The 9,936-nt window shown below is 43.4% G+C and overlaps 1 long non-coding RNA gene across 2 annotated transcripts in view; it reads right to left on the reverse strand.

The window, feature by feature from the left end:
• LOC309368046 overlaps nucleotides 1–9,575 on the reverse strand; it is a 65,165-nt gene extending 55,590 nt beyond the window's left edge. The window contains exons 1-2 of one of the 2 annotated variants that reach the window (XR_014167512.1): nucleotides 9,004–9,575; nucleotides 7,331–7,440 (exon numbers count right to left, since the gene is read on the reverse strand). This is a non-coding gene — a long non-coding RNA (uncharacterized lncRNA). The remainder of the gene's footprint in view (nucleotides 1–7,330; nucleotides 7,441–9,003) is intronic. The other variant, XR_014167513.1, reaches the window with a different exon arrangement.
• Nucleotides 9,576–9,936: the final 361 nt, after the last annotated feature.

A 9,936-nucleotide genomic window follows, 5' to 3' on the forward strand; every position in this document is an offset into this window, starting at 1 on the left:
TTTTACACATCCAATAGCCTAATTTTGCTGCAACATGCCATACATGTATGTGTCACACATTTCATTTCATACTTGGCAATCACATCTTTCAAAACCCATGTGCACAAGAACACTATAAACAGCTTATATGTATATAAACTGATGTTTTTCTCTAAGACTACAGATAAATGGAAACCAGGGAAAGAGAAAGATCTCATTCACATCTATAGATGCATGCATTTTGCATAAACAAAAACTGCAAATTTAAACACATGCAGATAAAATTGCCTCAGGGGACAGATCCCATTTGTAGAATGCCAGTTGCCCCATTTTATGAAATATTCCATATGCCATAATACACCTCACAACCTTAATTGTCCCAGTTTAAGAAAGTACTTACAAGTTTCATAAAAAGGTACTCCTTCACTCACAGCAGGATAAGCACCTGCATACATATTTGTCTTCACTGCTTGACAACATTCTGCAACTCTCATTAATTACTGCATGGTAGTTCTAGGTTGACATTTGATTATCAAATCACCTTGGCCAATTACTCAATTAAATATCAACTGTTTGATAGACAAATGGACACACACACACAAATCAGTTAGTGTCTTTGTTACCCATTGTTTTTCTTACATGCCACCCCCCCCTTTATGTATTTTTATAGTTTGTATATACAGTATTTATATGATCATATTCTAGATCTGGGATTTCTGCTGAAATTTATGGATTTTATGCAACCTGCGTAATCTCACAACTTCTCCTTAACTGAAAAGGCAATTCTCTTTAAAAACAAAAACAAAAAAACCTCTGTGACAGTTCATTAGTAAGATTCCCAAGTATTTTCCCCTCCCCCCAAATCCTTAAGAGGACATAGCATTTCCTTTATTTCTGTATGGGGGGGAAATCACACCACAATGTATTTCTCTAATCAAAACAAAAAAAATTGGTATGAGCTTTCGTGTGCATGCACACTGAGTGTATCTGAAGTGTATCTGAAGAAGTGTGCATGCACACGAAAGCTCATACCAAGAACTAACTTAGTTGGTCTTTAAGGTGCTACTGCAAGGAATTTTTTTTGTTTTGACTATGGCAGACCAACACGGCTACCTATCTGTAACTGTATTTCTCTAATTTATTAACAGTTGTATGCTGTCCAATAACCTAAAATTCTCTGGAAGGTTTACAATAATAAACACAAAAACAACACACATGCAAAATAGAACATATAAAAATAAAATCAAAAGCAATATAAATGCAGCTAGAAGACGCATAATAACTTCCAAGGTTAAAACACAAATTTTAAAACTGAGAGGACCAGACTAATACATGTTATTAGAAAGGTCTTGTTGAACAGAAAAGACTTGCTTTTTGATATATAAGCAAGTTATATTATACTGTTCCCCATATTTAAAAAATATTATACCCAGTGACCCACTGGAATTTCCCCAATATTGCAAAATAAAAGTATGCTATTATATTGGTAAGTATTGTCCAGGAAAACATATGAAAAGATGCACCCTTAAGGTTAAAAAGGAACATTTTTGCCTGGCGCCTAAAGGTGTATAATGAAGGCGCCAGGCAAGCTTCCTTGGGGAGAGCGTTCCACAGATGGGGAGCCACTGCAGAGAAGGCCCATTCTCGTGTTGCCACCCTCCACCCTCTGAACCTCTGGAGGAAGAGGCACACAAAGAAAAGCCTCAGAAGATGGTCTCAGGGTCCAGGTAGGTTCATATGGAAAGAGGCAGTCCTTGAGGTATCGCTGTCCTGAGCCGTGTTGCTGAGCCGTATTGAACCAAAATTGCTCTTTTGAAGGTAAACCTATTCAGATGCAGAGGCTGATTTCTGTAATCTTTTGTAATATGGTGCCCTGTGCTAGAGCAAAATTTGGCATGCCCAAATGGATCTTGTCAATTATGGATCTTCTCAGTTTTGCACCCCCTCAGCAAGGCACCCTGCGGGGGAGGGAGTGCCCACTCCACCCTAAATCCAGCGCTGTCAGGTGTTCTCTGTCTGCACATGTTTACAACTGCATGAGGGAGAGCAGGGGAAGGGGTGCTGGTAAGTCCTGCTCTCTTGAACCCTTCCCCTTGTTTGCAGGTTGCCAGACATGCCACTAATGCTGCGTCTATTTTCCTTGACACACTCAACTTTCCATTCATAATTCATAAGTTACCAGCCAAAACACTACCAAGTATACTGGGTATGGCTACTTAACTAGGTTAACCAAGTACAAACCATCATGTGAATGAGATAAAGGCATGCTCAAAACTCTTCTTCTGTACCCAGTGCCTTACTTAAGTGCCTTATATGCTACCAACAGCCAATTTCAGTATATACACTATATATCAAAAACCTACTCCCAATGCTCTGTGACCAGAGAAAAATGAAGCAGAAGGGTCTATGATTCTCTTATCTAATATTCCTTCTGGCTTCCAGCCCTTTTACTAAATTTTAAAAGGCAACATTTTCTTGCCAAATTCCTTTTCTCCCAACATGACTTCCAGCAACAGCATTTTACCAGCTAGCCACTAGCTGTGGGAACATTGAATGAATGCCACAACTCACCACAAACAATGCCAAAGATGGAGACTGTTTTCTGGAATGATGCCAAGTAGAAAACTTTCATAGGCATGTACATGCCTGATCTAATGCAGGAAACCAAAGAAAAAGATACTGGAATCAAATGGGACTGATTTTAGATCAAAGCAAGCAGGGATCACCTGTTTAAGGAGACACCAGTTTGGGATTTAACTAGGCCACACATTTACCAGAGTTCTTAAACACAGGAAACGTTTAACTCTAGACCATCCTAGAAGAAAAAAAGCTGTATGATGCAAAGTCCATTCACCCAATCTCCTGGCACAACTAAGTTCCCAACAGATACAAAAACGAACAGAAGGGAATCCTTAACAAAAATCATTTAACAGCCATCAGCAGCAAGGTGCTGCTGAGAGCTGCCTACTTTACCAGCTAGCAAGTTCCTTCAACCCTGTAAATGCTCAGCTGCTTTGCAGGGATAAAACTTTGCATTCACCTGCTCCAATGCTCTTCAGACTAGGGGACCCTTTCTCCATGGTCTGCTGCCATGAGAAGCACCCACCTGTGTCCACACCCTTCACTGCCCCACAAGCTTATTCACAAACACTCCAATACCATTCCTCAAATTGCCAAGAAAAGAATTTGAGAGGTACATGGAATCTTCCATATACATATCATCACCTGACAGGTGCCTACCTGATATACAACTATTCCCCTCTGCAGACCGAAAACCTTACCAAGCTCCAGAACAACTTTCCTCCATGCTTCTTCTATGGCCACTGGGAAGAATTTCTACCCAAGCACAATGGTCTCCTGGAAACACATGCCTGGTGATACTGATGCACCAGGCCTCAGTGACTGCTTCCCCCTAAGATCACATGCTCCCTTATCACTCTCCTTCTCTAGTACTGCTGCAAAGAGATGGGAAGCTTTCACTGTAGGTGAGCCATAGCGTAGCATTAAGTAGCACTGTGTTTATATTTGGAATTGCTTTATATGTATGTATTTCTGATTTTGTAAAATCACTTTGAGATGTTTCACAGGAAGCAATTCAATAATGATAATTTTTATTAAAGAAAACCAAAACCCTTTACTGTCGTAAAACATAACTATGGTTTGTTAAACCATGTGCAAGACTTTGGGGGCTTGTTCCCACCATGAGCAATCATGAATGTTGCTATTGTCATCCCTGCACTATGTGCCTATACCCCAAGACAATAAGAAATGTCATATATAGGATTCTTCTCACCACTCAGCTCCTGTGAGATCTCACATTCTCAATCCACTCCTTCTTGCCTTGCACTCATGCTTTTTACAAGGTCAAAGCCGTCCTTCAACCCTCTAACCACCTCCTTCCTTACAAGCTGTGCTGCAAGGATACATAGCTGTCAACGTTTCCCTTTTTTTAAAGGGAAATTCCCTTATTCCAAATGGGATTCCTTGCAAGAAAAGGGAAAAGTTGACAGCTATGCAAGGATAGGAGAGTCCCATCTGCAAACCTCAGATTCCCCACATGGTTGTTTCGAAGAACAACTATTTGCCCTGCTCCCCCCAGTAATAAAATATAGCTTGGATCTGGAACTAGCATAGAATGAAAAAGACACCAATGTTTCTACCACCTGATTTAGTCTTTAGGAAGATTTCTGTGTGTTGCACAGCAAAGGAAACAAAGGTTACCCCATCCCCATACTAGTAAGCTACGACTATTCTTACAATGGACACAAGGATTTCAGGTAAATCAGGGGTGTTATTTATATTTCAGCTTTCCTCCATATTATTTACTGACCTTTGCATTGAAACTAGTATCCTGCTATAAACAAACAATTCCTCAACTCTTTGCACCTGCATAAAGGTTCCAGGACTTGAGCCCCACCATAGCAAATCCATTTAGACAAAAATATCCATTGCCTTTCCTCTCATAACAGGACTTTTTCTGGTGTACAAATGGGGAGTAAACTCTGTCCTATGCTTTACACTTTCCTAGAAACATGGGAAGCTGCCTTTTATTGAGTCAGTCCATTGGCCACCCAGTTCAGTACTGCCTCCACTGACTGGCAGTGGCTCTCCAAGGTTTCAAGCAGGAAACCTTTTTCCATTTCTACTTGGAAATGGCCCAGGGACTGAACCTGGGACCTTCTGCAAAGCAACTGCTCTAGCATTGGGCTACAGAGGCTTCCCATGCTCTGTTAATACTGTCCTCGGGAGACCAGCTGGAGCTTGAAAGCATTTGCTGTTACAATGAATTCTTCCAACGCAGGTAAGTGCTTCAGGATGCTATCTGTGCTCACAGGCTCTCCATCCTTGGAGTTTGTCTGGAAGAAGAACCATCAGCATCTGCCTTTTGGCTGGAATCCAGTGTCTGATCATTATCTGCGTGGTTTGACTCACACAAAAAAGAATGCAAGGATCCATGTTGTGTAGCACTCAAAACAGCAGGAATGCAAGCTGCCGAGATGGCTGAACTGCGGAAAGTGGAGCCCCAAAGAGAACCGGGGGGGAAAGAAGAAACCTGTCTGCGACAGAAACTTTTCCCCGAGATTTTTGATAATGAATACACGCAATTTGACGCTCGTATAGTATACCCTCATCAACTTACAGAAAGCAGCTGTGGAATCTCTCTGAATGGAAGAGTTTTTCTCCCAATTACTTTGTGAACACGCCAAAAAAACAGATCAGGCACTCTGAATGCGATGACAGTTTATTTCAATTATTTATGGCAATTCATCACAATGTACAGTAATGGTACTTGTAGACTAGTGAAGTCTCTGTAATAAGAACCCTCTGTAGAGCACTCTGCCTACTGCTTCACTTACATTAGACATTACTGTTAATATTTTATGACTGCTTACTGTAATACGACGACATACTACCACATTTTTATATGTATGGCTATGAATTTATGCTTTCATTCTGATGTACACCTGCCAGTAATACAATTCAATAAGCTTCCAAATTCATATGTTCATAAGCCCAAATGCTGCATAGCAGGCAAGTTCTGTTTACCTTTATATATCAGTTATGCCACATGTTATAAATCCTATCGATCTCAGATCTCCCAATGAGTACTTTAAGGATAGAGGTACAAGTATGCATGTGCTTGAATACTGCAAGGTATTTAAAGAAACAGAGCTAAAATGTTTATTTTTACTTTACTTAGTTCAATTCTCTCTCTAAGGAGAGATTGGTTTAAAAACTCCTTTTGACACATGGAAAAGAAATAAAGCAAAATAGATATATATTGGCATTAGCATGATATACTGCAAAGGCACTTATATTGAGGTAACATCCAAAGTCCTGGTTTTTGCAACTTATTTGCTGTAAATGCCTCTGAATTATATTCTTTAAAAGCTCTTGGAAATGTCTATATTCATTTTTGAAGACATCGCTATATAGCTAATTGAAATTTTATCAGCTAACGAAAATACATTGTTAATTACTTTAATTCTGCATCCACATGTTCACTATTCTCTCATACTGTATGTATATATGTGTATATACATATATAACCACATTAAACAGTGTTTGCTGTTTATATATTTATTTTAAAAGACTGTAAATTACCAGAGTTTTATATAGAATAATCAGTAAATTCACACTGTAAAAATCCATTTCGGTGCATGCAGTTGCCATGGTTAAACACACTGGTACGATACAACAAGCAAATCAGTTTATGATCAGCAGACATAAGAATATCAAATGTGAGATTTAACCAAACACAGCCTCTCTCCTATGACAGTGTAATCTGCACACTACAATCAGCAGCTGAAAACTTTTGCTAGCCTTGGCAGCCAGCCAAAATTTATGGGAACTACCAACCCTTCCACTGTCCTGGATCAGGAGCTTGGTGAGTTGTCGTCCACTGCATCAAACTGAGCAATGGAAGCATTCAAACATACTGCTTCCAAATCCCACTGAAACATGAGTGTGTGTGTGTGCTCACCCTTCGCCTGAGCTTAGAGTAGGTTGAGACCTTCCCTCTGATGTCATGCTGAGCTTCAGAGGCATTTCAAAGCAGCAACAGCCTCAAATAAGGGTTTGGGCTCCACCATACCTCATGCTGAGATTCAGAGGATCTTCATTTCTTCTGAGCCAGCAGAAGAGTGGCAGCTCATTCCTGATGTCATTGTGGCTTTTATAAGAATTCATTTTTCCAAAAGCCTATGACTCCAGTCTCCAAAAACTGGAGATCAGAGACACCACCTGTTTCTTGCTGGTCTAAAAGACATGTTCATCACTGTTCAGTGCATTGCGGATCCCCAGAAAATATATTTCTTGTCCACATCTTTTCAGTAAAACATCTTGACTTTCCTTATCTCTACAGAGTAATTCTGAAACCGCCATTGGCTGCCACCCCTATTCTAAACACTTTTATATAAATTAAAATCACATTGATTTTAATTTAACTTGCTTTTGAATGCACTGAGGCTCAGGAAATAAGTAAATTAGACAGCTTTAAAAGGGAAATGCCAGCCTTAATTAGCTTATCTGTGCCAGAAATCATTGTTTTGCGGAACTGAAACATATGATTTTAGCAGTAGTAGCAGAAGATGACATTGTACTTATTGAGCATGATATTGAAGAAAAACCTTAGAGCATAGCTTTCAAGGGATCTTCCATGCATACCAGCCCTCCTCGATTCTTTCAAACTACTACTTTCAAGCTATGTTTTTTCTGTACCTTTTGGCTTTTGAAACGAGCTCAAATGCTTCTGATATTTTAAGTTAAATTCTGTTTAAAAATGGCCAACTGTCAAAATTTGGTAAATACTGGGAGCACTATAGGCAGTTAGATTAATCAATTTACATACCTGTGGTTTCTCAAGTTCCCAAGCCTAGTCATGTGTACACTCTCCTCATTTTCTCAGAGAGAGAGAAAATAACTTCTGCCAATGTTTGTATTTGGCTTCCACACTGCCATCTATAGTCAATAGAAGAAATCAGACATCTATTAAATCTCTTGGTAGTCTAATGTCACATCCAAACTCTAGCCTAGATTGTGTTAAAGAGACTCAATCATTCCCACTAATAATATAGGTATAAAGATAGCTGCAGTTTCTTTTGCAGCACAATTCCATGCACTCAAAAGAAAGTCCCAGTGCATTCAGTAGGGCTTAATCCCAGGCAATTTAAGTACAGGATTGCATCCTTGAAGTATTTCTTCTATATTAACTCAAGACCATGTAAAGGTTAGGAAAAATAAGATGCATTTGTTGTCTTAATATTTAATACTTTACAACTTTCATGGGGGGGTGTACAATAACATATATAGCAACATTAAAACGTCTTTGATTAGCTATGGATGAAATACACACACACACACACACACACACACACACACAAATGTGCAATAAGCAACTATTTAAATGATATGGGTATTCTATAAAGACAACCCATATACATATCAGAAGCTAGTACACAAACCGCGTATGCTAAAAATGTAAACAGAGGTTTCCACCGCAACCCTATTGGTGTCTACTCAAAAGTAAGCCACGTTAATTCCAAGGGCATACAAGATTGCAGCGGAAGCCTAGCGTACTTCTGTGATAGAAGTTTTCTCCATTCTATTTATGTTGCAACGTACATGTTGCCGCGTTGTCCATTTTCTAAAGACTACTTCTGTGTTAGAATCAAGAGTGTTTTATGCAACCAATTTAACACATTGCCCGCCAACAGATACCCTCAGCCCTGATTCCCCTGCCAGGGTAATATTATTCTCATGCTCTGCTAGTCAGAAAAGCGAGACAAGCTGTCTCCTATAAGAGGTTTTGTTTTTCCCACATGCACGACTTTCCTGCCAGTCATCAGAATTGTTGTGTTAGATGCCTTTAACCCAAAATCTGAACACGCATGGACAGCAGCAATTTTATCTAACACCAGACTGTACTGCTTCACTGTATATCTTGCACAGCACATACAGCAGCGGACTCGTCTCCCTCTCCCTGGAAATTACTACTCTAGAACTGCTGTGTTCTGCACATGCCAGGCTCCCTGCCCGCTCGACGGCGCCGAGCCACTTGTCAAGAGATACACACGCTGCTCTTACTCTCTTGCCCCTCGCTTCGGTACTTCTTCGGTCCAAAACCCCAAGTAAAAAAACAAAACAAAACATAAGCAAGCCACGCTAAGGGGGGGGGGACCCTCTCCGTTGCCATTAGCCACACAACACGCGCACAGAGCTATAGGTACGGTTACATGCATATGTATTTTTAGACAGCCAATGAAGGGGGGGTGAGGAGCAAAACAACCGATTGCCACCACCCCGAATAATCACTCACTCTTGCAGCCCTGCACCTCCATCCAGCAAAAGCTAGGCAGCAAGTTGTGCGCTCCATCTCTCCCTCAGACACACAAACAGACCCCACCGAGGCAGCAGCCGGTCTCCCGATTGGCTCGCCGCCCTACTCGCCCCCCTTCTCCGCCGCCGCCCGCATGGCTGCAGCCACCCGGGGCTGACAATGCGGTGGAAACGGGTGTTGCCCACCTGCGCACATGGGCTGCTTCTCCTCTCGCGCTCGCTGCCTCCTGGTGCCGCAGGATGAAGTGGCGGCGGCGGCGGCGGCTCCTTGCAGCTCCCTGGGCTTCCCCCTTCGCCCGCCCCTGCTCGCTCAGCCCGCTCCAAACAGCCAGGGGGAGCCTCGCACTGCGGGTGCCGCTCCTTCGCCGCTTGGGATTCCTAGGGAGGGAGGGAGGGAGGGAGAGAGCGAGCTCCCCGCCTCGCCTCGTAGGTCCACGAGCCGCTACTCCCTCCCCGGGAGGGAGCGCGTGAGGGAAGGAGGAGCGCGCGAGCGCGTGCTCTCTCCCAGGCACGTTTCTCCCGCCGGCTGCCCTCGCTTGCGAAGTCCCGGCGCATCTATAGCCGGCGCCCTCCCCTCTTTCCTCGCCCTCCTCCTCCTCCTCCTCCCTCTTTGCTTTTTATCACATGCCCGAGTCTCCAGGCGCCTCTGGCGCCGCTCGGTGCGCGCAGCTCTCTCGCCAGCCTGCCTGCTGCCTACACACAGCCAGGCCGCCCCCTCCGCCCGCCTGCACCACAACCTGACTGAGGCGCACAGCGCGCACACACACACACACACACACGCGCGCGGAGAGAGTCAGTCCGTCAGTCAAGTCACCTGACTCCGCTGCTCTCCCGGCCGCCCCCTTCCTTTTCCTCCCGTCGCCGACCACGCTCGCCTGAAACACTGGGCCAGCCCACCTGTCTGCGCCCCCTCCCAAGCAGCCGCGCAGCCACCCACCCCGCTCTCCCTGCCAGCTAACCACCCACCCACGCGGCCTCTCGGAGAGAGGAAGCGGGGGAGGCGGGCGGGCCGGGGTGGGGGGGAGAAACACACACACAGAGAGAGAGGCCACGCGGAGCCCCCTCGCCTTCCACGGCGCGCGCGCAATGCGGATGCGCACACGCGCCTCCACACTTTCC

This window comes from Podarcis melisellensis (assembly GCF_964234715.1).
Source record: "Podarcis melisellensis genome assembly, chromosome: 4".
NCBI lineage: Eukaryota > Metazoa > Chordata > Lepidosauria > Squamata > Lacertidae > Podarcis > Podarcis melisellensis.